Source organism: Aethalodelphis obliquidens, unplaced genomic scaffold, assembly GCF_003676395.1.
Source record: "Aethalodelphis obliquidens isolate GAN/ISIS:26980383/991018 unplaced genomic scaffold, ASM367639v1 scaffold14, whole genome shotgun sequence".
In the NCBI taxonomy this organism is placed as follows: Eukaryota; Metazoa; Chordata; class Mammalia; order Artiodactyla; family Delphinidae; genus Aethalodelphis; species Aethalodelphis obliquidens.
In genome coordinates, this window is record NW_020837958.1 from 36,193,290 (window position 1) to 36,218,463 (window position 25,174).

At 42.9% G+C, this 25,174-nt stretch overlaps 1 protein-coding gene across 10 annotated transcripts in view; it reads left to right on the top strand.

Annotated features, from left to right (window-relative positions):
- DENND2B (DENN domain containing 2B) overlaps window positions 1-25,174 on the top strand; it is a 174,555-nt gene that overhangs the window by 72,704 nt on the left and 76,677 nt on the right. Inside the window, exon 1 of one of the 10 annotated variants that reach the window (XM_027115448.1) lies at window positions 22,034-22,154. The exons of the other annotated variants lie outside the window; for them this stretch is intronic. The gene's annotated coding sequence lies outside the window, so the exon portion shown is untranslated. Of the gene's footprint in view, window positions 1-22,033; window positions 22,155-25,174 lie in introns of those variants that run through there. 10 annotated transcript variants of the gene reach the window in all.

The following is a 25,174-nucleotide window of genomic DNA, read 5'->3' on the forward strand; positions in this document are numbered from 1 at the left end:
CTCTCAAAAAATGCTAGCTGCTGGGGCTTCCCTGGTGGCGCAGTGGTTGGGAGTCCGCCTGCCAATGCAGGGGACACGGGTTCGTGCCCCGGTCCAGGAAGATCCCACATGCCGTGGAGCGGCTGGGCCCGTGAGCCATGGCCGCTGAGCCTGCGTGTCCGGGGCCTGTGCTCCGCAACGGGAGAGACCACAACAGTGAGAGATCCGTGTACCGCAAAAAAAAAAAAAAATGCTAGCTGCTTCTGCTGTTAGAGATCTCTCCCTCCTAAGAACTTCTCTGCCTGCACACAGGAGTAGAAAGAGCCCTGGCCAGGTAGTAAGCAGATCTGAGCTTTAGTCCTGGCTCTAGCTACGACTTGCTGGGTGACCTTGGGGAAGTAACTTGGCTTCTCTAGGCTTCAGTTTCCTCTTCCAGGAAGTGGGAGGTTTGGATTGAGTGTTTTCATTGACATTCTGACTTGACTCTTGATATGCATTATCTTATCTTTCCAACTAGATTTCCCTAAAGTCCAATGAAGCTAAGTAAAATATTTGATACATTTTATTTCCTCAGACTGACCAACATACTTAATTTATGCTTAAAAACATATTTGGGTAACTTTTTTTTTTAACCCCATCAGCTGGATTCTAAGAAGCATTTTGCCTTGGTTCGTATAACTTGGAGACTGGGAACTTGTTCTCAGCTGCATAGGGCTCGGTTGCAACAACTTGCAGAGAGGCTCTAGCCCTTAGTAAGTTAGAAGGTCTCCCAGGTCATTAAGAAAGGAGGTGGTGGTTTCACTTAGTGCCTCTGGAAAAATTTTGGTCAACACATGTTTGGAGTACTCATTTGTTCTGCTGTAAAGACTTAGACCAGCTCTGTGAATAAATGCGGCCAACACTGTTTCCTTCTCTCAGTGGAGAAAACTGGCAGTGTTTTTTGACAGACCCTCTCTCCTTTAGAGTCTGGAGTGAGCCAGTTGTGCTCAGAGACAAACCTGTGTGTTAAGGGAAGAGCCATCCAATGAAAGAGTGATGTTTAGAGCCTGGTCGGGCTGTCGGGGTTCACATTCTGGCTCTGCCACGTCCCAGCTCTGTTGCCTTGGGGAAGGTACTTAGCCTCCCATGCCCCAGTCCCTCTTCTATAGAATGGAGGTGGTAATAGTACTATTTCATAGGGTCGTGGTGAGGCCTAAATGTCAAGTGCTGAGAATAGCACCTCGTATCTAGCACTTTATGCAATGTGAGCCACTATAGTTATATTTATTATTCCCTTGTAAGCCAAGCACGCTTTGTTTCTGAGTGGCTAGTCTGTCTGTCCAGTGTGTTCTGCTGAGAAATGTGAGGCGCTATCCCCTTCCTCCATGTCTTGGACAGATATCTAGTATCGGCAGGGCAGTAGTAAGTGTCCCCTGTCAGTACAGAGGTCATAGCTCTTGTACCTTGCTTTTGTAAAGAATTATGTAAACCAGAGGGGGAATCTGGCGGAACAAAGGAGCATCTAGGTTGAAAGGACCCTCTCTGATGAGTAATGCATGTTCTGTGGCAGAGCCCTGGGCAAAAGAAGAAGAAGGGAAGTGGGCTGAGGGAGAGTGTAAATTCAGGGGCAGAGAGAGCTAGGGAACGAAGAGTGGTGACTATCCCCAGGCAAATGGTTGTGGCTAAGACAGTGAGCTGTATAAGAAGCTCCTGGCACTTTATCTTCCAGGAGACACGTTGTCTCCACAGCCCCAGGTGAGACTTGCCCCCGACAGTGAACACTGAGACGAGTCTCGGAGGAGCGGTGGATTGGGACGGGGAGGTTCTAACCTGTTCCTCACAAGAAGGAGTAGTACCGAGTAGCTTGGTGCATCTTATCTACAAGTGTAATTATAAAGAGATTTCCTTGTTCAACTGCAAGAAACAGGAACTTTTGCTGCCGTATTTAGCAGCATGTTTTAAGTCCCTCAAATCTCCTTTGAGTGCTACCAAAGCTCTCAGCTTTGTTGTTATCTCTTGTTGAGCTAGAGTCTGGGAAGGTCATATCAACAGTGCCAATTTATGGGCCTGCTGAACCCAGGCTGGCCTAGGGCAGAATGGGGAGTTCCTGGGAGTAGGTGCTTCACAGATTTTCCCTTTGAATGAGGCTGTTTATAATTTAAGGTTCCTTTTGCTTTAGAAGACCAAACTCTGTGGATTAGGGTCAAACATTTTATTTCTTCCGCAGTTTTGCTTCTGTAGGCTCCCAGAGGCAGGAGCTCAGTCTCTACAGTAGCTCCCTGTACAGTCAGGAGACGCTCAGCCTTGATGGTACTTTCAGCTACCAACACTATGCCTCACACTCCTTACTGGAGGTAAGTTTTCTTGGCACAGAGTTATGTCAGACTCCCCTACCTCATTTAGTTTATTAGCAATTTTTGACCTATTGTGTGTTCTGAAGGAGTGATTAAAAGAAGTGAAGGGCTTCCCTAGTGGCGCAGTGGTTAGGAATCCACCTGCCAATGCAGGGGACACGAGTTCAAGCCCTGGGCCGGGAAGATCCCACATGCCGCGGAGCAACTGAGCCCGTGCGCCACAACTACTGAGGTCCTCGTGCCTAGAGCCCGTGCTCCACAACGAGAGAAGCCACCGCAATGAGAAGCCCGTTCACCACAATGAAGACCCAATACAGCCAAAAAAAAAAAAAAAAAAAGAAGTGAAGACCACAGTGTGTAGAAACCACACGTGGGGCCTTGTACTCATTTGTAGGGATCTAAGAATAAGAAGGTCAGACCCATGTGTACCTATACTTTGTCACTTGGCAAATGGATGCAAATAGGGAAAGGAAACTAAAGAACCTGACTGACCCTGACACCTATAAAGAAGTGTGGTATTTGAATGCAAAAGGAAAGTACCTGGGGTAGCTGAGTTGAACTTGGCAATGTCAGTCTGTGACTGACTGTCAGTCTGCGGTCTGTGACTTCACTAACTCAGAGAACTGAGGCTTTGGAATCTAGAAAGAGAGCACTGAAGTTTATTTTCTTTGCCCCCCTCTAACCCCCAGATTTACTCACCCCTTAGGGTTCCAACATAAGTGGAAATGCCAGATAAATTGCTGTTTTTGAAATGGAGTGGGCAGCACTGTCCTCTGTGGGACCCGGTCTCTCTGGGCTGTGAGTCATCACTGCTGCTCAGGATTGGGTTACCGCTCAACTGTGCTGGGAGAGCCAGCTGTGAGGATACTGGTGGTAAGAAGGGCGGTGGGTTTTCTTAACGCTGAGTAAGTGCCCAAAGGGAAGTGGCAGGGGTCAAATTAAAAAGAAAACAATGAGGAACAACTGGAAAATTTTGTTGTATTTAAATCTCATTAAATGGAAGTAGAAAAGCTTCTTTTTTTTTTTTTTTTTTAAATCTCAAAACCCACATCTGTTTGGTAAACCCAGGTGGGTTTCAAAAGCAATGCTATCCAGACTCCTTTTCATCTGAAAAATACCCAAGGTCACATGTCTCCATAGCTTTGCTGGAAGAATTTGAGCCCTGGGAAGCTGTAGAAACTAAAGGAGAAAACCATGGAGTTACGTGTATTTTACCACAATAAGAAAAGTTAGTGGGGAGAAAAAGAAAGCTGTGGAGATTGCAACACTTATGACATCGTCCTGGCCCCGATAGCAGTTATTGTCAGTGGGGGAGTTGGGATGATTTATCCATTTGTGTTCCCTAAGGGTTTATTTCTCCCTAGCCCTTTCTCTTAATTTACATTCTTTCCTTGAGATCCCACTGAGGGGGCAGGGAGGGTGTCCAACTCTGCCTCTCTTGTTTAGAAACTTTTTATTTATTCATTCATTCAGTACATCTTTATTGAGTAGCCATCCTGTTCTAGGCACAGTTCTCTATGCTGGGGGTGTAGAGGTAACTAACACAGCAAAGTCCTTGTGTCATGGCGGGGCAGTAAGTAAAAAATCACACAAATCAATAAATGAGATAAAGATAGTGATATGAGCCATGAAGGAAATAATGGTGATATAAAAGAGACAGAAACAGGAACTTAAAAAAAAATTATTTATTTATTTATTTATTTATTTTGTGTGTGTATTTTTGGCTGCGTTGGGTGTTTGTTGCTGCACCCAGGCTTTCTCTAGTTGCAGCGAGTGGGGGCTGCTGTTCGTTGTGGTGTGCTGGCTTCTCCTTGCAGTGGCTTCTCTTGTTGCGGAGCACGTGCTCCAGTAGCTGTGGCATGCGGGTTCAGTAGTTGTGACTCGTAGGCTCTAGAGCGCAGGCTCAATAGTTGTGGTGCACGGGCTTAGTTGCTCTGCGGCATGTGGGATCTTCCTAGACCAGGGTTTGAACCTGTGTCCCCTGTGTTGGTAGGTGGATTCTTAACCACTGTGGCACCAGGGAAGCCCGAGAAACAGAAACTTGATAGCTATTTTCAAAAGAGAAGTTAGAGGAGACCTCTCTGAGAAGATGACATTTGAGCTGCAAGTTCAAGGATGAGAAGAAGCTGTGAATGTGAAGATTTGGGGAAAGTACATTCCTGGAAGAGGGAACAGCAAGGCAAAGCCCCTGAGGTAGGAAAGAGCTTGGCATGTTGAGAGAACAGAAAGTCGTCATTGTTAGAATATAGGGGGCAGGTGGATGTAGGGGGGTATAAGATGGTAGAGGCTAGTTCAGGTAGAGCCTTTTGGCCATGGTAAGGAGTTTGGAAAACCAGTATGAGGGGTCTGTATTCTAGGTATGGCACAACTAGGGATAAAGTGTCAAAATATGGGGAAATAGAAGGGAGCTGGAGTGGGGATAGACACATAAATGATTAGCTAAAGGAAGTTGAATAAATATAATTCAATTCTGTATAATTCTTGGGATCAATATGTGTTTTAAAAATTTCTGTAGATTTTAGATTTGTGGTATATCATTAGTAGAATGAATGCTTACTCTATTCTAGACATTGTGTTTTACTAGGCGTTTTCACTTGCATCATTTTAGCAAATTCTCACAACAATCCATGAACGAATTTGTTGATATTCTGCTGTCTACAGCTGAGGAACTCAGACTGGCTAACTTGGTTAAAATCCAAATCTAAGTCTGTATGATTCCAAAGCATGTGCTCTTTCTGTATCCCCACTCTGATTGATGCCACCTCCTCTTAGTTATACAAAATAGTTAATGAGCATTTTTTTCCTGAATTGTTAAGTGTTGTTTACTGTCATGTTCTCCTTTCTGTCCATTGGAAGCTAGGATAGATTTTGGATGTTTGTGGGGTTGAGTGAGGTTTTTTTTTTTGTTTTTTTTTCCATCTTTTTCTGAAAGGAGTACCAGGTTAAATATTGAGACTACCAGTGCATATCAAAACCTGGAGAGGGTGGGGTGTGTGACAAGACTTGGAAACAGCCTGAATCACCTCTCTTTACCTGGGTAGGAAGAGTGATCTTTCTGATCAGTACTCCACAGGTAGCTTATTAGATGTCCTATTATGATCCCCCCTATTTTGTAGTAAGAAGATGGAATTTGGTTTTGGAAAATTTAAGTAATTTGTCAGTAAACTAGCATTTGTAAGTAAACTCTGATTTTCTAGTTCACAGGTCTCTTTTTTTTTTTTTGCGGTACGCGGGCCTCTCACTGCCGTGGCCTCTCCCGTCGCGGAGCACAGGCCCCAGACGCACAGGCCCAGTGGCCACGGCTCACGGGCCCAGCCGCTCCGTGGCACGCGGGATCCTCCTGGACCGGGGCACGAACCCGCGTCCCCTGCATCGGCAGGCGGACCCTCAACCACTGCGCCGCCAGGGAAGCCCCACAGGTCTCTTTTAGAGTCTTCCAGTTTGCTGGCAATGTTTGAGGAAAGAAATTTGTTAGGCCATAACTTTCACTTGCTGGGAATTGAACATTGACTAGTTTCTGTTGGTAGACACTTCTATTTCAAGGGACTGATCCTGTTTTGGATTCTATAAATCAAGAGTGAGGATTCTGAAATGAAAATGTATAGGGTGTTTATAAACTTTCAGTCCTTGGTGTTCATGAGATCTGTGTTCAGCCTGGTTCACCGGCTAGATGGAATAGTTTGTGAAGGGCAGAGCAGGGTGAGATTGAATTTCAGATTTAACATGGATTCCTGACACACAGAGGAATTTCTTTTTTAAGTAATGGGATTCTGCTTTCCTGTTTCCCCTATCCCTGTCTGTTTTAGTAACTACTTTGCTTCTGAAGGAAAAGCTCTGTGGTTAGGAAAGACTCCTTGAGAGAATGCTTTTATCTCCAGCACTTCTTCACTGAGCCCGCACCTACCATGAGCAGCGACACACAGATGAGCTAGCGGGAGGCCGAAAAGATTGGTGGAGGTCAGAACTTGAAGTGTTTGAACCCTCCAGGAATTGGGGAATCGTTGTTCTTCTGAAAGCAGGAAAGGAACACAACTGGGTTTAGTTGGTAGAAAAGAAACCTATGAGACCATGTGGAAGATAGAATTGGAGTGGGAAGAAACTTGTCTGTCTTATTGGGTGTAACTAGAGAGGTAATATTCCAGTTCCCCAAAATTCATTTAAAGCAGACTGTAAGGGAAAGCTGGATGGTGGGGAGGGAGGGTCTGTGCTCCAGATGACAGAGCTCTCTAGGGCCTTAGAGCAGTGGTGTTCAGACGTGAGCTGCCCCCAGCTCACCTGGAAATCTTGTTTCTAGTTCAGTAGGTCTGAAGTGGGGCCTGAGAATTTGCATTTTCAACAGGTTTCTAAGTTGCTGCTGCTGCTGCTGGAGGTTAGGAACCACTGCTTAACAGGCTCAGCAGCTGAGATTCAAGTGAGGGTGAGAGTGCCAGATGTTAACTGGTGTGCCTTCTTCATTCACTTAGAATTTCATGTCTACACTTTAGAATCTCTTGGGTCACTAACCCCATAACATCAACAAAGCCTGGTCAAGGTTCGTGCCCTCTGTCCCTAGGACTCTTCTCACAATATTCCTGTCACCTCTGCATGAGGTTTTCAGCTGTGTGCTTGTCTCTAAACAGCTGTTGACTGATTTTTGGAAAATGCCTGTCCTGGGCACGTGATTCTTTTCGGATAGGTGACCTTAATGGCAGGATAAGCTCTCCCCTGCCCTTCAGCACAGCTACCTGGTTGGCAGGACTGTTTCGGGGACTGCAGGCAGGCTCAGCGTTGAGTGTGTTCTGTTGATTAGCCAGGTTTACACAGGACATGCCTGGGAGATTATCTCTCTAGCCCGGGAGTTGAATTTCAAGGGCAAAGTCCACAGTTGCCAGCTGATAGGCTGAGAACACCTGGACAGGGGGTTTCACTTGGCTTTCACTTAGCCAGGCCTCAGTGCCTCTTCCCACAGAGGTCAGGTTTTTTGCTTGTCTGCTGCCCAAGCAGGTAACTTCGGGATGCTTCTCCCAGAGCAGCATGGCTCCAGGCACTGCCCCTGGCTATCTCCTCAAGGACCTGTGACTTCAGGTGAGACATTAGACTTATTAGACACAAGCTGCCTTCTCTTCCGTGGAGTTCTCATTTCCTGATTCCCTGTGCTTGCTTCTCCCCTTGAGGGAGGATCTTCATCTCTCCTTCGTGGTCAGTGACGCTTAGATTTGTCCCAGGGCTCTTCTTTTCTTAGTTACCGTCGTTAGTCCAGAATTCTGCTTCAGTGTGGGAAGGGATATTAAAGGTTACCTGATTTACCTCTGCCCAACCTTTTTCATATCCCTGCACCCACAGAAAATGATGATTTTTGTAAGGTGCACTGGGATAAAAGGAGGAGGCTGCTGGTAACCCTGAGCTCTGGTGCTACCCCAGGGGTTGATGGAGTCTGCACAGCTGTAACCCATCCTTGGCATACTGATTGGGAACTCTGATCCGGTCCTAGGTGCATTAGAGCATAGCGGTGAGAAAACTGAGTGCCCAGGGTGGCAGAGCTAAGACTGGACTCAGATCTTTTCACTGCTGCCGATTCAGGGCATTGCTGTATACACAACACAAGAACTGTGAGGTGTTACAGTTTCAGACTAGCAAGCACGCATGAAACTGTCTCAGGCTAATTTTTGTTTAAGAGTGTTTTCCTTTTTTTTTGTAACAAAAGCAATACATTTGTCCTAAAAACTTTTACAAAATAGAAAAATAAATAAGTCTGAATAGGAAGCTATCCTGTAAACCCATGCCCCAGAAATATAATCATTGTTAACAGCTGTGTAACAATGGATTTTTTTCTTACAATACATTTGTATATACATTGACTTTATTTTTACAAAAAATGATTATACTCTAATAAAAGAAAAGAAAAGGAAAAAAAAGCATTGGCGACAGTGTGGAGGAATTTAGAACCCTTATACATTGCTGGTGGGAATGTAAGTGGTGCAGTTGTTGAGGGACTGAATTCTTTTGGTTTCTCAAAAAGCTAAAACTTGCCATATGACCCAGCAATTCCACTCCCAGGTGTAAACCCAACAGAAGTGAAAACAGGAACTCAGGTACTTTATGCCAGTGTTCATAGCAGCATTATTCACTGTCCCATTATTCACAGTGTTCATAGCAGCATTATTCACTGTCCCATTATTCACTGTTCCACAGGTGGAAACAACCCAAGTGTTCATCCATGAATGAATGAACGAAAATGTGGTGTATACGTACAGTGGAATATTAGCCGTAAAAGGGATGAAATTCTGATACATGCTACAACAGGGATGAACCTTTAAAACATTGTGCTAAGTGAAATAAATCAGATATGATAGGACAAATATTGTATGATTCTGCTTACATGAAATGTCTATAATAGGCAAATTGATAGAGACAGAAAGTAGAGTAGAGGTTATCAGGAGCCTGGGGAGAGGGGAGAATTGGGAGCTCTTGCTTAGTGGTTACAGTGTTTCTGTTTGGGAGAGTGAAAGAGGTTTGGAAATAGTGGTGATGGTCACACAACATTGTGAATGTAATTAATGCCACTGAATTTTAAACTTAAAAATGCTTAAAATGTCAACTTTTATATATATTTTAACACAGTAAAAAAAATGGTTGAAATTTCTTCTCTTGATAATTTACCTAGGCTGTTTTTCCATGTCAGTACATTAGTTTTAACAGCAGCACTCTGTTTCTTCAGGTGGATGTATCATAATTTATTTAACCAAACCTCTATTGATGGACATTTGAGTTATTTCCAGTTTTTCCTATTATAAACAGTGCTGCAATAAACAGCGGTATATAGCTGTCTTTGCCCAAGCGTTTGAGTACTTGTATTACCTTAGGCAAAATTCCTAGAAGGGAAGATCTGCTGATTAAAGCTTATGCTCCTTTAAAATGTTAGTAAATATTGTCAAACTTCTTTCCAAAGAAGTAGCATCAATTTAGTTCTCATCAAAAGTATATTATGGAAGGGCTTCCCTGGTGGCGCAGTGGTTAAGAATCCGCCTGCCAATGCAGGGGACACGGGTTCGAGCCCTGGCCTGGGAAGATCCCACATGTCGTGGGGCAACTAAGCCTGTGCGCCACAACTACTGAGCCTGTGCTCTAGAGCCCGCAAGCCACAACTGCTGAGCCCATGTGCTACAACTACTGAAACCTGCGGGCCTAGAGCTTGTGCTCCACAACAAGAGAAGCCACTGCAAGCCCGCATGCAACAAAGACCCAAAAATAAATTAAAAAAAAAAAAAAGTATATTATGATGCCTGTTTCCACCACACCTTTGCCAACATGAGCGTTACAGAGTGTTTCAATCTTTGCCAATCTGATAGGTGAAAAAGGCTTTCTTATTGTTGCTTTATTTAGGATTTCTTTAATTATTAGTGAAATTGAATACCTTTTATGCTCGCTGGCAATTGTGCTTATTCTTATGTGAATTTTCTGTTCAAATACTTTGTTCAGTTTTGTATTTGGTCATTATTTTTTCTTGTAGATTTGTAAGAGCTTTTACATACGTATTACATTAGAACTCTTTGCCATATGTATTGCTGGTATTTTTCCCCTCAGTTTGTTTTATTTTAATTTTTGACTTTGTGCTAATTATTTGCCTTTCACATGTTTTAAATTTTTATGTAGGTCAATGTATGATATTTTCCTTCATGGCTTTTCTTCCCCCCTTCATGGCTTTTGAGTTGAATTTTGTGTCATGCTTTGAAAAATTTTCTTCACTCATTAGAATTATAAAAATCATTCATTAATTTTTTCTAGTGTTTTTATGGTTCCAGTTTTTACATTTAGACTGTAATTAAGTTTGTAGTAGGGTGAAGTAGGAATTAACTTTTATTGATAAAAACCCAAAAATAACCTTTTTTCCTATTTGTAAATTTCTGTTCACTTTAGTGTTTTTAGTGACTGAGGCTACCTATATTCAAATTCTTATATTTCTTATTTATTATGTACCATAACCATTGAAAACATTTTCTGCAACTTTTATAGAGGAACATTTCTGATTCAGTTTACCAAAAAAAAAAAAAAAAAGCCTTTAATGAGAGATTCAGATCAAGAAATTGTACCCAGGTCTTCTGATTCCCAATCCTGTTTTTTTGTTTGTTTGTTTTCTATTATTCTTACGCAACACAGCCAGATTCCTTTTCATAATGTTTTGGAATAATTGCATCACTCTCCTTCTGAAAATTTGACAGTGAATCCTATATGCGATTGAATTTGACACACTAGACCTAGATGGTGACATAAAAGCCTCTCTCTTAAATTATACCTGGTGTGATGAGCTCAGCCTAGCTGAGGTGGGAGCAGGGTGGCAATTGCTTGTTAAATAAGTGCAGTTTGGTGCTGAGGAGATTCAGGGGCCAAGTCTGAAGGGATTTTAAGACCCAGGGAGGGTGTGACTGTGGGAGGGGAGCTGCTGGAAAAAGTATGAAGAAACTTGGCTGCTAGAAGACAGATTAAGGAAGATTTTTGAAGTGAGAGAAGGAAGAGGAATAATGTTTATTGAGGACCCACTTATGTCCCAGGTACTCAACTAATAGGTCCCCCCAATTGTGTTTTAAAAGTCAGCTTTTAGCAGCCTAGGCTTGCTGCTTCTAAGGGTCGTGAACCCAGAAAAGAAAGCCTTATTCAAGGTCAGAGTAAGTAAAATCCTGGAACCGGAAGTCAGTGTGTGAGAGACCAAGGAGAGAACAGCATTGACCTGGGGTCATCTCTGCTCTTGTCAGCCAGAAGCTTAGATGGAAGTGTTTTTAGTGGAAGTAGACAAATACGGAAGCAGAAGGAGAGACTACTTCAGATCAGCAAAACACTCATTAGACCCTGGAGGACCAGCTGTATACAGACGTACAATCCCTACCCCTAAGGAACTAAATAACTGTTTACTGGACAAGACATATACAAGGTCAGTACACTACTGTGAGAATTATGCCACTATCCCAGTGGCACGGGGAGGAAAGGATTAATTCAATCACTGGTGGGAAGACAGTGAGAAAGATAAGGGCAAAGTTGCACAGAGGGAATAGTGCTGGTTCAGATTTTGAAGTATGAATGGATTTTTTTTTTTTTTTAGTTTGTACCTTTTGGCCACTATGAATCGTTGTTTTTGAAATGGACAAGGCAAGGAGGGGCATTCCAGGTAGAGGGATTAGCATATGCAGAGACAGAGAAGAGTGAAGCAGTGTGTGCAAAGTTATGTGCACATAACTACTAATTGGTCATTTTTTCTGTGCATAGTAGGACAGAGAGAGCAGCATTAAGATGAGACTGTAGAGATGGGTGTCGGAATAGCTCTTGTAAGGCAGGATCTACCATTGTTCTGCGTACCAAGTCACCCCAAAACATTGTGCATGTTTAAGCAATAATTTTATTATCATCTCTCATGGTTTTGGGGGTCTTGCTTGGGCTCTTCTCACGTACTTTTTTTCAGAAGGTGGCTGGGCTGGACTCATCAGAAGAATCAGTCACTCCCATGTGTGGTGCCTGAGCAGGGGAAACTCAAGCAGCTGGGGCCCCTCAGCTCTCTGGCTCCTACTACCCCCCTTCCCATCATTGCTCCCTGTGGCCCCTCCAGCATGGTGGCTCAGGACTGGGAAGCCGGCGCCTCTAGAGACTGGCAGAGGTTGCTGGCCCCATCTAACCTAGCCTGGGAAGGTAAGCACCTTCACATAGGCCACATTCTGTTCCTTGAGGTACTTACAGAGGCCCTTCCAGTTCAAGGAGAGAAATATCAAACAATCTGTAAGCTTGTTTTGAAATCACCACAATCACACAGATTAATTTAAATTTTAAAACTGTAGGGCAGTTTTCCGCAGACTAAATTTTCATTGCCTACCATCTTCACAATATCATCATGGCCTCTCTGAACTATTATTTACATATTTAAGTCAGCTAACTTTCAAACTTAAATTTATTTTAAAAGGAAACATTGTCTCACTTTCTTAAAGTGGAAAATCAATATAACTTGCTATACACAGAAGATAAGTTTTAAAGTAAATACAAGGAAAGCAAAAAATGTTGAAAAAATTTTGCCAGATACTGCTGCCTATGAATGTCTCCTCTCCCTCCCTCCCCTTCTCCCTCTCCCTTCCCCCTCCCCTTTCCCCTCCCTCTCCCTCAGCAAGTGGAGACTTTCTTCTTAATCTAGTGAGAAGGTTTGAAAGATTTACAAAGTGAATGGCTCCATCACCTTGTGATTTCATGCCATTTAATTCTGTGTAATATGATGTTGAGTTCCTGCCATTCAATTCCTTACCACATTTTGAGAAGCACTACTGTGGGCGGTGGAGCCGCTAAAAGAATTTGAGCACTGGAGCACTATGGTTAAATCTGCTGGCAAGATCACTTTGGCTGAATTGCAGAGAGTAGATCTGAAGAAAGTAAAACTGGGAATAAGGAGATGGTTTTTAGGAGATTATTGCGGTAAGTCCAGCAATCAGTAATAAAGTCTGGGTCAGAGTGGCAGGGGAATGGAGGAGGTGCATATATGACATTAAGACGGTAGCATTTGCAGCTTGGTGACAGATTGGACGAGAGTAAGAAGGAGAATGAAAAGTCAGGGATGACTTGGAGAAACGTGGGTAACATTGTGGAAAAAGCACAGGAGGGAATGTGTTTTATTAGAGGTGGAGTGGGAAATGACGAGTTCAGTTTTAGTCATTCCTTTTTCTTAAGTTTTTTAACATCTTCTTGCCACTTTATGGATTTGTCTGATTGTTTCTTTGGGGTGTTATTTAGGTTCTTCCTCTTTCCCCTGTATTTTCTGTAAACTGCAGATTAGATATAGAGGCTTGATTGATTTAGGTTAAGCATTTTTGGGGAAAAAACTATAAATGGTGCAGCAGATCAGAGGCATGTAATGTCTGGTTTCCTCACTATTATTGATGCTAAATTTGGTCACTACTTAAGGTAGGGGAAGCCAAATTTCTTCATTGTGAAATTATAGCTTTTATTTTATAACTAACAGATAATCTGTGGGTGACCTTTGGCACTACTCCCCATCAATCTTCAACTTAAGCGGTTATTTATTTTTTGAACTTTTTATTATGGAAAATGTCAAACATACACAAAAGTAGAGAAAATAGAAGATGAATCCCCATATATCCATCATCCAGCTTCAGCTGTCATCAACACTTGGACTAGCTTCTTTTTTCTCTGTCCTTGTCCACTACCCCTCCTTTTTCTCCTGTGGATTTTTGCAAGTGAATTCCAGGCATCATACCATTTCATCCATAAACACTTCAGAATGTACCTGTAAAAGACCTTTCAAACATGTTGAGACATATTGATTTTTTTTTTAATTTATTTTTTTATTATTTATTTTTGGCTGTGTTGGGTTCTTGTTGCTGCATGCGGGCTCTCTCTAGCTGCGGCGAACGAGGGCTACTCTTTGTTGCGGTGCATGGGCTTTTCATTGTGGTGCCTTCTCTTGTTGAGGAGCACAGGCTCTAAGTGAGTGGGCTTCAGTAGTTGTGGCACACGGGCTCAGTAGTTGTGGCTCGTGGGCTCTAGAGTGCAGGCTCAGTAGTTGTGGCGCATGGGCTTAGCTGCCCCGCAGCATGTGGGGCCTTCCCAGACCAGGGCTCGAAGCCGTGTCCCCTGCATTGGCAGGCGGATTCTTAACCACTGCGCCACCAGGGAAGTCCCAACATACTGATTCCTAACGAGCAATTTTTAGTGGCCCTCAAGAAAGAACAGAGATTACTGATGATTGAATTGATCCAGAGTTAGGCTTTCATTTGGTCCTTTGTATCCATGGGTTCTGCCTCCACGGATTCAACCAACCACAGATGGAAAATATTAGGGAAAAAACTTCCAGAAAGTTTCAAAAAGCAAAACTTGAATTTGCCACACACATTTGCTATGTAAACAGACAACTGTTTACATAACATTCACATTGTATTTACAACTATTTACATATCACTTACATAGTATTAGGTATAAGTAATCTAGAGATGATTTAAAGTACATGAGAGGGTATGCATAGGTTATATGCAAGTACTACGCCATGTAAGAGACTTGAGCATCCGTGGATTTTGGTATCTGTGGTGGGTCCCTCTCGTCCCAAGGGACAACTGTACAGTGAAAGGAGACCGGGGCCAGGGATTTGAGGGTGTGATGGATCATGGATTCTTGCCTGGAAGGACAGAAAGGTGGGCTGATATAAGCTAGGAAAAAGAAGGAGGGCTCAAGGGATGAGTGACTTGACGAAGGTCAAAGAGCGGCTGTTGGATAGTAAAAAGACCAAGAGATAGGCAGGAAGGGAAATTGTGGTCAGGGTGTAGGATTTTGGAGGACAAGATTGAGATGTGTTGTCTCAGGCAATGACAAGGTCCAAGATTTGTCCATAGGCATGGGTGACAAAAGTAAACTTGAAGTCAGGGAGTCAGTTGTGAGACAGGGGTTTTGAGTGGGTCCATTCACATAGGTATTGAAGTTGCCAGGGTGAAGAAAGGGCTGTCAGGGAGAGAGCTGGTGTGTGTTAGGGTAGGAGATGGTGCGTACATCTGTGAAGAGTTGGAAGATGGGGAGTAGTTGCTTTATGGCAGAGCAGCAGCACTATGAAATAGATTGGAAGCACAGTCAGTGGTGGCAGAAGTCAAGGTGGGAAAAAAAGCACAACATTTTTTTTTTCCAATTGTGGTAAATTTTATTAATTTTTATTGGAGTATAGTTGCTTTACAATGTGATGTTAGTTTCTACTGTACAGCAAAGTGAATCAGTTATATGTATACATACATCCACTCTTTCTTAGACTGCCTTCCCATTTAGGTCACCACAGATCACTGAGTAGAGTTCCCTGTGCTATACAGCAGGTTCTCATTAGTTACCTATTTTATACATAGTACTGTATATATGTCAATCCCAATCTCCCAATTCATCCCACCCCCCACTTTCCCCCCTCGGTAACCATAAGTTTGTTCTCTACATCTGTGTCTCTATTTCTGCTTTGCAAATAAGTTCATCTGTACCATTTTCCTAGATTCCACATATAAGCGATATTATATGATATTGCAAAGTATCATTTTAAGAAGGTTTTAAGCCTGTGTACTCTAGTAGAGATTGCTGTCCACTGGTTGAGGTGGGGGAAAACTAATGGGGTAGGGGATTAAAAATGAACAGGGACAGGGCTTCCCTGGTGGCGCAGTGGTTGAGAGTCCGCCTGCCGATGCAGGGGACACGGGTTTGTGCCCCGGTCCGGGAAGATCCCACATGCCGTGGAGCGGCTGGGCCCGTGAGCCATGGCCGCTGAGCCTGCGCGTCCGGAGCCTGTGCTCCGCAACGGGAGAGGCCACAACAGTGAGAGGCCCCTGAACCACCAAAAAAAAAAAGAACAGGGACAGAGTTGTGATATGTGGGCGGGGGTTGAAGCAGGACGCCTCCAGAGAAGACATACTTGATCACCTAAGTAGCGCTGGTATTAGGGAGATGGCCTAGTGAGTCCCTGCTCGCTGTTTTATCCCTAAGGGATCCCTTTGTGAAGTAGCCCCTGGTGCCATTTGATTGAGTGTTATTTTGTTAGCCAGTCTCTGTGAAGATTTGTGTTGCATTCTTTACATTTTGTTTATAGACTTTGGGTGGGGGCAGGTAGAGTGGGTGCCTGTCCCTGGATGAAGCACTGGTCCAGAGAACTCCTGGCATTTTCTTGCTGCTGGTGACCACTAGCCTCTTAAACTTCTAAAAAGCCATTCATGCCTGAGGACTAGAGGTGGAGTGTCCCCTTTTCTGACTTTGGCTATTCTGATCCTTGTCTCTGAAATACCAGGGAAGGCATATATATATCTCCCCTGGGGTGTGGCCATCAAACTTATAGGAAAGAAGCCTATCGTGAGTTTCAGAGTTTTGAAGACCTTTGAGCTAAAGTTGTGGACTTGTGGGTGAGTCAGAAATGAAAACTCGAAACAATGATTCCTCCTCCTAAAGATAGTACCTCTTGAAATAGTGCTTTTAGGAAGGTCATCATGGAAGGAGAGGAGATTAAGGGGAATTGGGAGAAAAGAGGGCCTAGCTGACTTAATACCAGCACCTTCTTGATTCTGAAGCAAGTGGAGTCTGTGCCCAGGGGAGGCTACAACTGGGATGATTTCTCACTATCTTGCCAAACACCTATGTTTAAGGGAGTGTCTGGACCACACGCATTTATGGTTTAATGAGTTTTAATGTTGAGAGAAATGTTTTCCTGTTGGGCTGTACTTGGAGCTCATTTCCTGCCGACTGCTGGTGTGCACGCGTGTGTGCGTGTAAGCAGAGACGTCAGCCCAGCTTTCTGCATCTTCTGCTGGAGGATGATGATAGTTATTTACATTTGAATAATAACTTACAGTATATAAAATATTTTCACATACTCTCTTTCATTGGTTTTATATTCTTTCACAAGAGGAATTGAGGTGGCTGGCTACAGAAGGCATAATAAAAACAGCACCTGACTGTACTTTCCATGGGATAGTGGAAGGAACAGGAACTTTAGTCAGACCTCGTCTGAATTCTGGCTTTTCCTTTTACCAGCTATATGACCTTGGGCTTTAGTTTTCTTAGAATTGATAAAATAGAATTGATAACATTTACCTCCTAGGATTGTTTTGGAGTGTTAAATTAATTAACACAGTTAACACATGGGGACAGTGCTTGGCACACAGTGGGTGATTGATAAAGGGAGATTTCTATAACATGGAAACAGATCATCAACATCAAAGAAGAGCATACAAGTGTCCTAGTCTTGTTAATTAAGATTGTTGCTATGAATGGCCTTTGACTTTGAGTCCTTTGGCAGTCTGCGAAACTGACCTTCTGACACCTTACCATTAAGAAAGAGGAAACATACCATTTTCTCAAGGTGGACAAAGTCTTATATATTAGTGGAGTTTTTTATATGGCTATCTTTGTTGGAGATATTGAATGATACAATAGATAGTAATCCTTACTATTTTTTAAATCGAGAGTTATGTTTTCATTTTTTTCTTGTTTTTACAACCACAGGATATTTCTTTACCATTTTTACAACAAATGCTTATGTGATTTCAATTTCCAATAGTTCTCATATAGTGATTGCTGGTAAAATACAAATGTGTTACATGAAATTGCAACTCAGTGAAAACCACCCTATAAGGAGCTGAGCTAATGGTGTATCTATGTAGCTTTCCAGTGATCTGATAGAAAAATGGAGCTTAAAATACTCAGGATATTCATCATGCCCCATTAGATGGTCTTTAAATATCACTTTTTAAAGTTGGGATTTTCTAAGAGTTGGACAGCAATCAATTCAAGGCCCTGAGTTCTATATTCTTTGCTTATTTCCAAATAAAAGCAGATCCATGGACTTTGGAAAACAGATGGAAGGGTTGACTTCCTACATGACAGAGCCACGCAACTTGTACTCTTGCCTGCATTAAAACATTATTTTGTTTAATCTTTACAATAGCCCTGGGGTAGAAGGGGACTGACCAAACGTTTAATTCCCTCTGAAATACCAGGTATCGGGCTTTTCCTCCAATTACAAATGGGAGGCTGACTCAGTGTTGAGAGATCAGGTGAACAAGCCCATTGCCTTCCTCCCTTCTCTTCTCCATCTCTTGGGTCATAAATGCTTGGCAGGGATTGTCCTTTGCTTTATCTCTGTGACTGTTTCTGATCTGGAAATGACTGTCATCACTTCTAGATAACACCGGTCCTGGGCAATTGCTGAATGAAGCTCACATCACAACAAATCATGGAATTATAGTGACAAGGGAGAGATTCTAGGTGGGAGTGGGTGACTTTTCCAGATGAAAAACAACAACAGGGCAGACAGGTGACTGCCTTCAACATGCAGGAAGTACCCCTAGCTCTGTGTCATCCTTGTTGGTCAGAGGTAGAAAGAGGAGAAATTGAGCCACAGAAGAATTTGCCTGTGTGTTCTTTTTTTTTTTTTTAATTTATTTATTTTTGGCTGCATTGATGTTCGTTGCTGCGTGTGGGCTTTCTCTAGTTGTGGTGCACAGGCTTCTCATTGCGGTGGCTTCTCTTGCTACAGAGCACAGGCTCTAAGGCTCTAGGGCTCCCGGGCTTCAATAGTTGTGGCATGTGGGCTCAGTAGTTGTGGCGCATGGGCTTACTTGCTCCATGGCATGTGGGTCTTCCTGGACCAGGGTTTGAACCCGAGTCCCCTGCATTGGCAGGCAGGTTCTTAACCACTGCGCCACCAGGGAAGTCCCATGCCTGTGTGTTCTTTTATACTCTTGTACCTTTTCCTCTTTGCAGCAGTGATCCTGGAAAACAGGAAAAACTGCTATGATTACAGTCTATTTTTTAATTTTTAATTTTTATTTATTTATTTATTTATGGTACGTGGGCCTCTCACTATTGTGGCCTCTCCCGTTGCGGAGCACAGGCTCCGGATGCGCAGGCTCAGCAGCCATGGCTCATGGGCCCAGCCGCTCCGCGGCATGTGGAATCTTCCCGGACCGGGGCACGAACCCGTCTCCCCTGCATCGGCAGGCGGACTCTCAACCACTGTGCCACCAGGGAAGCCCCAATTTTTTATTTTATTAATTTTTTTATTGAAGTACAGTTGATTTACAATGTTGTGTTAGTTTCTGGTGTACAGCAGAGTGATTCAGTTATATGTATATTATATAGTCTTTTTCATATTCTTTTCCATTATGATTTATTATAGGATATTGAATACAGTTCTCTGTACTATACAGTAGAACTTTGTTGTTTAGCCATCCTATGTATAATAGTTTGTCTCTGCTAATCCCAAACTCCTAATCCTTCCCTCCCCACCTCCCATCCCCCTTGGCAACCACAAGCCTGTTCTCTGTATCTGTGAGTCTGTTTCTGTTTTGTAGATATATTGATTTGTGTCATATTTTAGATTCTACATAAAAGTGATATCACACAGTATTTGTCTTTCTCTGACTGACTTCACTTAGCATGATAATCTCTAGATCCATCCATGTTGCTGCAAATGGCATTATTTCATTCTTTTTTATGGCTGAATAATATTCCATTGTATATATACCACATCTTCTTTATCCATTCATCTGTCGATGGACATTTAGGTTGCTTCTGTGTCTTGTCTATTGTAAATACTGCTGTTGTGAACATTGGGGTGCATGTATCTTTTTGAATTATAGTTTTCTCTCGCCATATGCCCAGGAGTAGGATTGTGGGATCATATGGCAACTCTGTTTTTAGTTTTCTAAGGAACCCCCATACTGTTCTCCACAGTGGCTGCACTAACTTACATTTCCACCAACAGTGTAGGAGGATTTCCTTTTCTCCGCACCCTTTCCAGCATTTGTAATTTGTAGACTTTTAAGTGATGGCCATTCTGACCGGTGTGAGGTGGTAGCTCATTGTAGTTTTACACAGTCAGTTTTTAATGTAAAGAAAAGCTGATGATGGGTTTTCACTGGCATAGCGCAAATTAAGGATTTGGGGCCTGGGAGTAAAGCTTGGCTGCTATGGAAATGCAGGCAGCTGGCTCCTTGTATGAAACCCACAGTTAGTGAAAGCACAGAGTGGCTTCATTTCAGTGGATACTCTTGGAGCCTCAGATGTTGTACCTTCCTGTGCTTTCTTAACAACTACTTGACCCTCTGGGGGCTTATGTGATAGGGCGTACTGTACCCAGATAGAAGATATACTTGCCAAGAGAACATCTATGTCGGTTCATAGATGCTGTACAGCCTTGATTGGTTTTAGGTTTTAGATGTTTCACATTTGCCTAAATGCAAGACTGGCTTGTGATTACCACCTTGCTCACTAGCCCACTTTTCTCATTCCGTTCCTTGAGTCTCCTTTGCCTTTCTCACTAATTCTAGAGAAACAGAATTGCTGGTTGTGCAGACTAGACCAAGGTCACTGTGAGGCCATTGCTTCTGTTGCCTCAGTCACCTTCCTCATCACAGATAATTCAGTCATGACTGGCATTTCCTTAAAGCTTCTGAGGGTGCATGAGGGGTGTGGGTGCGGGGTGAGTTGAATAAAGGAAAGATAGTTTGGGCTGAAAAGTCCACTCTTCTGGAGTCTGTTCTTATGACAGACGTTATACCCAGAAAGCTTAGCCAAGAGTCTTCTTTCCATCACTCAAGCTACACCAAAAGAAGCTGGTCTCCACGGCAGATTCAGAATCTGTGAAATGGAGGATAAATTATTATTAACATTTTGTGTGGAATTTGGGAACTGTGTAGTTCTCTCTGACCCACACTCTCTGCCCTTCAGTTACAAAGAGTTATCCCCAGCTGACCTCCTCCCTCTTGCTTTCTTCCTCTTGTTACTGAAGATTCTTACCCTGGGTGAAAACGTCTGAGCCCTGCTCTCCCAACCCTTTCATTTTTGTAGAGCCTTTGTTACACTTCTGTCTGCAACGTCTCCCTCTTTTTCTGCTAACCTCTTGAATTATTCCAGGTAAAACCCCCCCTCCTGTTGGCAGACCAGCTCCTCCTATTTCCTTTTCCTTTTTCTATTCCTTTGTTGATTTTTTAAAATAATAAAAGAAATGCATGCTCATTGCAGAATATTTGTACATAACAAAAAATATTAAGAAGAAAGTAAAAATCATGTGTCATCACTTTACCAGAGATAGCATAATTACTGTTAATTTTTTGGTATATATCCTTTTGGATCTTTTTTTCTTACATGTTCTAGATATGCTCTTTTTTTTTTCTTTCTTTCTTTTTTGGCTGTGTTGGGTCTTAGTTGCGGCATGCAGGATCTTTTACTGTGGTGCGCGGGCTTCTCTCTAGTTGTGGCATGCAGGTTTTCTCTCTAGTTGTGGTGTGTGGATTTTCTCTCTAGTTGTGGCGCATGGGCTCTGTAGTTTGTGGCTCAGTAGTTGTGTTCAGGCTCAGTAATTGTGGTGTGTGGACTTAGTTGCCCCGCATGGCATGTGGGAGCTTAGTCCCCGACCAGGGATCAAACCCACATCCCCTGCATTGGAAGGCGGATTCTTTACCACTGGACCACCAGGGAAGTCCCCTAGATATGCTTTTTTTAAATACAAACATAGCATTGTTTTGTAACTTCCTTCTTTGACTAATATTCTTACATGGGTATCTTCCAGGGACATATATAGAGCTACTTTGTACTGTTTAATGCTGCATAGAGAATTCCATTGTATGGATGAATCAATACTTACTTAATTAATCTCCTGACAGTGGACTTTGGGTTATTTCCATTATTTTGCTATTAAAAGCTATGTGGTAGTAAATATCTATCCCTAATTTTATGAGTATAACTTCAGGATAAATTTCTAGAAATGGAATTGCTGTATCAAATGGTATATAATATACACAAATTATTTAATAATATCTTTTAAATTTTAAGCAAAAGAAAAAATAGATATAATAAAAACCTGTGTACCCATCACCCAGATTTAATAAATATTAACATTTACCATATTTGCTTCAGATCTCTTATTTAAAAAAAAAATTAATATGACAGATATGACTAAGCTTTCCCTGTCCTTTCCTTTCAGAAATTGATATGCATATCATCCCATGCATATCTTATCCTCTCTATATATGTGTCCATAAGTAATGTATTGTTGTGTGTTTTAAAATTTTATACACATGACACCATTCCTGCATGCAGCCTTTTGCAGCTTGGTTTGTTTCACTCAGTGTCATTTTTGAAAAGTCTGCATGTATAAAATCATTCAGTTTAATTGGTATATGATGTACCATTGTATGATAGTGAGAGATGATTAAAGTCTTTCCCCTTTTTGTGTGTTACAAACAATGCTGTGGTGAGCATCCTTATACGAGGAACGCACAAGAGTTTGTGTACACCAGCCTCCTGGAGTGGGTATGGGATTCTTCAGCATTGTTAGGTCATACCAGATTGCTGTTGAGAGCGATTGTAAGTATTTTGAGCAATGTATACAAGTTTTCATTTCCCTAAATTTTTGCTAACACTTGAAGATTCTACACTTCTCAGTATTTCCCCATCTGATGAATATGAAACAGCATCTCATTGCTTTAATTTGTGTTTTCCTGATTTCAGAGAGATTGAGCACTGTTTCATATTTTATTGATTATTTGGGTTTCCTTTTCTTTGAATTGTCTCTTCATATCTTTTACCTATTTTTCAATTGGGTTATTTGTCTTTTTCCTATTGATTTTCTAAGTTCTTAACATGTTCTTATATTTAATCATTTGTCAGTTGTGTGCTTTGCAGTATTTTCTTCCTGGCTGTGGCTTGTCTTTTAACTTTGTGTAGGGTATCATTGTGAGCATGTATTTTTCAGAGCTTACGTATTCCTAAATTGTCCTCTAGAAAAGTTGTGCTGGTTTCCAGTACCTCCACCAGTGTCTGAGAGTGCTCCATTCACCACACCCTGCCTCACTCTGGGATTAGTTTTATCATTTGATTGTCTAATCTGATAGACAAAAAGTGGTATTGCCTCTTGTTTGCTACCTTCTCCTTGAGCATTCCTACCTGAAACCTGGCTTTTCCCTGAAGATCTCACTTCCCTTGGGACCCTCTCTAATGAAGCAACTTCCTCTCCTCCCCTGACTTTCACTCTCTACTCCCTGACCTTGCTTCCCGCCCTGCCTGGCAACCTTTCCTATTTGAAGTCAGTCTCTCCCTTCACATATATCTCCTTTCCTCATTCTTGATGCTGACTCCCCCTTGCCTTCCATGTTAGTTGCTTATAGCCTTCTTCGTAGGTCTCCTGTCTGGCCCAGTAGGACTTGGGACTTCATGCCGAGAATCCTTCAGCGTTCTGGCCTCAAGGTCCCTCAATCTTTTCAACTCTAAAGACTTAATCCTCATTCCAGCTAAGGTACTCATAGCTTTGGCCTCATCACTTGGAGCTATTCCACTTTCAGGATGCTAAACTCTGAAATTCTGTTCCTTCCCCAAGCCCCTGAATGATTACACCCCCTGACTCTTTCATGGCTCCCTCTGGACGGCTGGTTCTCCAGCCTTGCCCTGCCCTCAGGACTGCCCACTTATTGTCCCATCCGCCTGAACCTCAAAGACAAGAATTCCAGGCATATACTTGATTACTTGAGTTCCCTCCCTCTCTTATCCTAACTATAATCTTCAGTCCTGGTAGACCACAAAAACAGACTTTTCTGCTGTAGCCCCTAGATTTCTGAGTATGGCTTCATCTTGCAGAAGCACAGTTCCTGACCCATTATTCCTTTCTCAGAAAATTTCCTTGATTTCCCAGAGAAAAGACAGATCCTTAATTTGTTTCTCAAAGGCCTCTAAGATCTGACATTTCTCTGTCTTTCCAGCTCTCCTTCTTCCTGGTCTACTTTCCAGTTAAACTCCCATCAGACTGAACATCTTACTGTCCTTCGTATGTTTTCTACTTTCCTGCCTCTAAGACTCTGCTTATATAGTTCCATCTGCCGAGGATTTCCCCTCTATTCTTTTGCCATTTGATCTTCCAGGACCAGTGCAAGGGCCGTCCTCTCAATGAACCCTTCCTGCTTCTTCAGTTGGAAATAATTCCCCTCTAACCAAATCCACAGCTTTTTATCTCCCTAATGGCACCTAAAATAGTCTTCCTGGCATTTGTTATATTTATGTGTCTTTTGTATCCACCTTACTGGAATGTAAGCTCTTTGAGGATGGACCCATGTCTTTGGTATTTCGGTGTCCCAACCAGCACTAAGCACATTAGTTTACACGTGGTTGGTGTTCAATATATATTAGTTGAATATACATATGATGGTAAGTGTGAATGGAAGGAGGAGAGCCTGTTGCCCTGGCTAACTAGAGACTGTATTTAAATTTCATACCCCTTCTCCTGCTGTGGTGAGTGAAAAATCGGACTTAGCTTGACCTGACCCAGCAGAAGAATAGACCCAACTCCTGACCCGCTTTGCAGCTGTGGGAGCATGCAGGAGCCTAGAGTACCAGGAGTTCCCTCGGGGTGTTCTCAGGGCTAGGGAGCTGGGCCGGCTGCGCTCTGTGTACTCTATGGGAGAGGATTTCACAGTCGTGCAGCAAAAGGAGGCACTGAGCATGCTCTTGGCAGAGGCAGGAGCAGAGGGACTACAGAGCATGGTGACCCTGAGGGGGGAGGGTTTTATTTTTGTCATCAGGCCACTCTCTTTCCTTCTTACCTCCCAGGGCTGCCATTCTTCCTGCCTTGGGACCTTGAGTCTAACTCTAAATCTTACAACAGCCTTTTGTGTCATTCTGTCCAACTACTGTTTGTCCTTTAAAACTTGTCTCATGTTTCCTCTCCCACAGAAATCCTGTCGTGAGCCCCTCCACTCCCACCCACTGTACTTTAGAGCACTTTTAGTCTGTGTCTCACATTTAGATTATTTCCTATTGTGTCTTGTTTCCCTGAGTTAGCCTATGAGCTCCTTGAGCACAGTGCTAAAAACAAAGCAGTGATCAGTAGTTACTGTTGATTTTATTGAGGATCCTGATACTAGAACTTGGAAGATTATCAGTAGCAGAAAAACTGAAGATGGGAAAGGACATGAAGGTAAAACTTAGCCTTGGGCTGCTTCTCTATAGAGTCTGGGTCTGGGGAGGCAATGCCTGTTCATCTTTACAGTCTCCTAGTGTACAAGGGAGGAGAGTGGGTTTCCTGAATTCTGGCGTTTGAAGCTCTGCCTTCCAGCAGTAGTCAGCATCTAGGCAGGTGAGAGAACGAGGTGTTCAGAGTGTGGCCTCCAGGGAGGAAGGGGGAGGGCCAGTGGTTGGGGCCCCAAACAGCTGTGTTTGACTTGGGGTGACCTGGCTCCATGCCAGCTCCCCTAGTACATGGGAGCTGTCAGCCCACATGGTCACTTGGAGCCCAAAGGATCCCTTACAGCCTCTTCCCTGAGCTGGAAGCAGGACAGGGAGCAGCAGGCCAGTTGGCCGCTTGCCTTTTCTGCCTTAAAGTACTTTGTTTCTGTTGC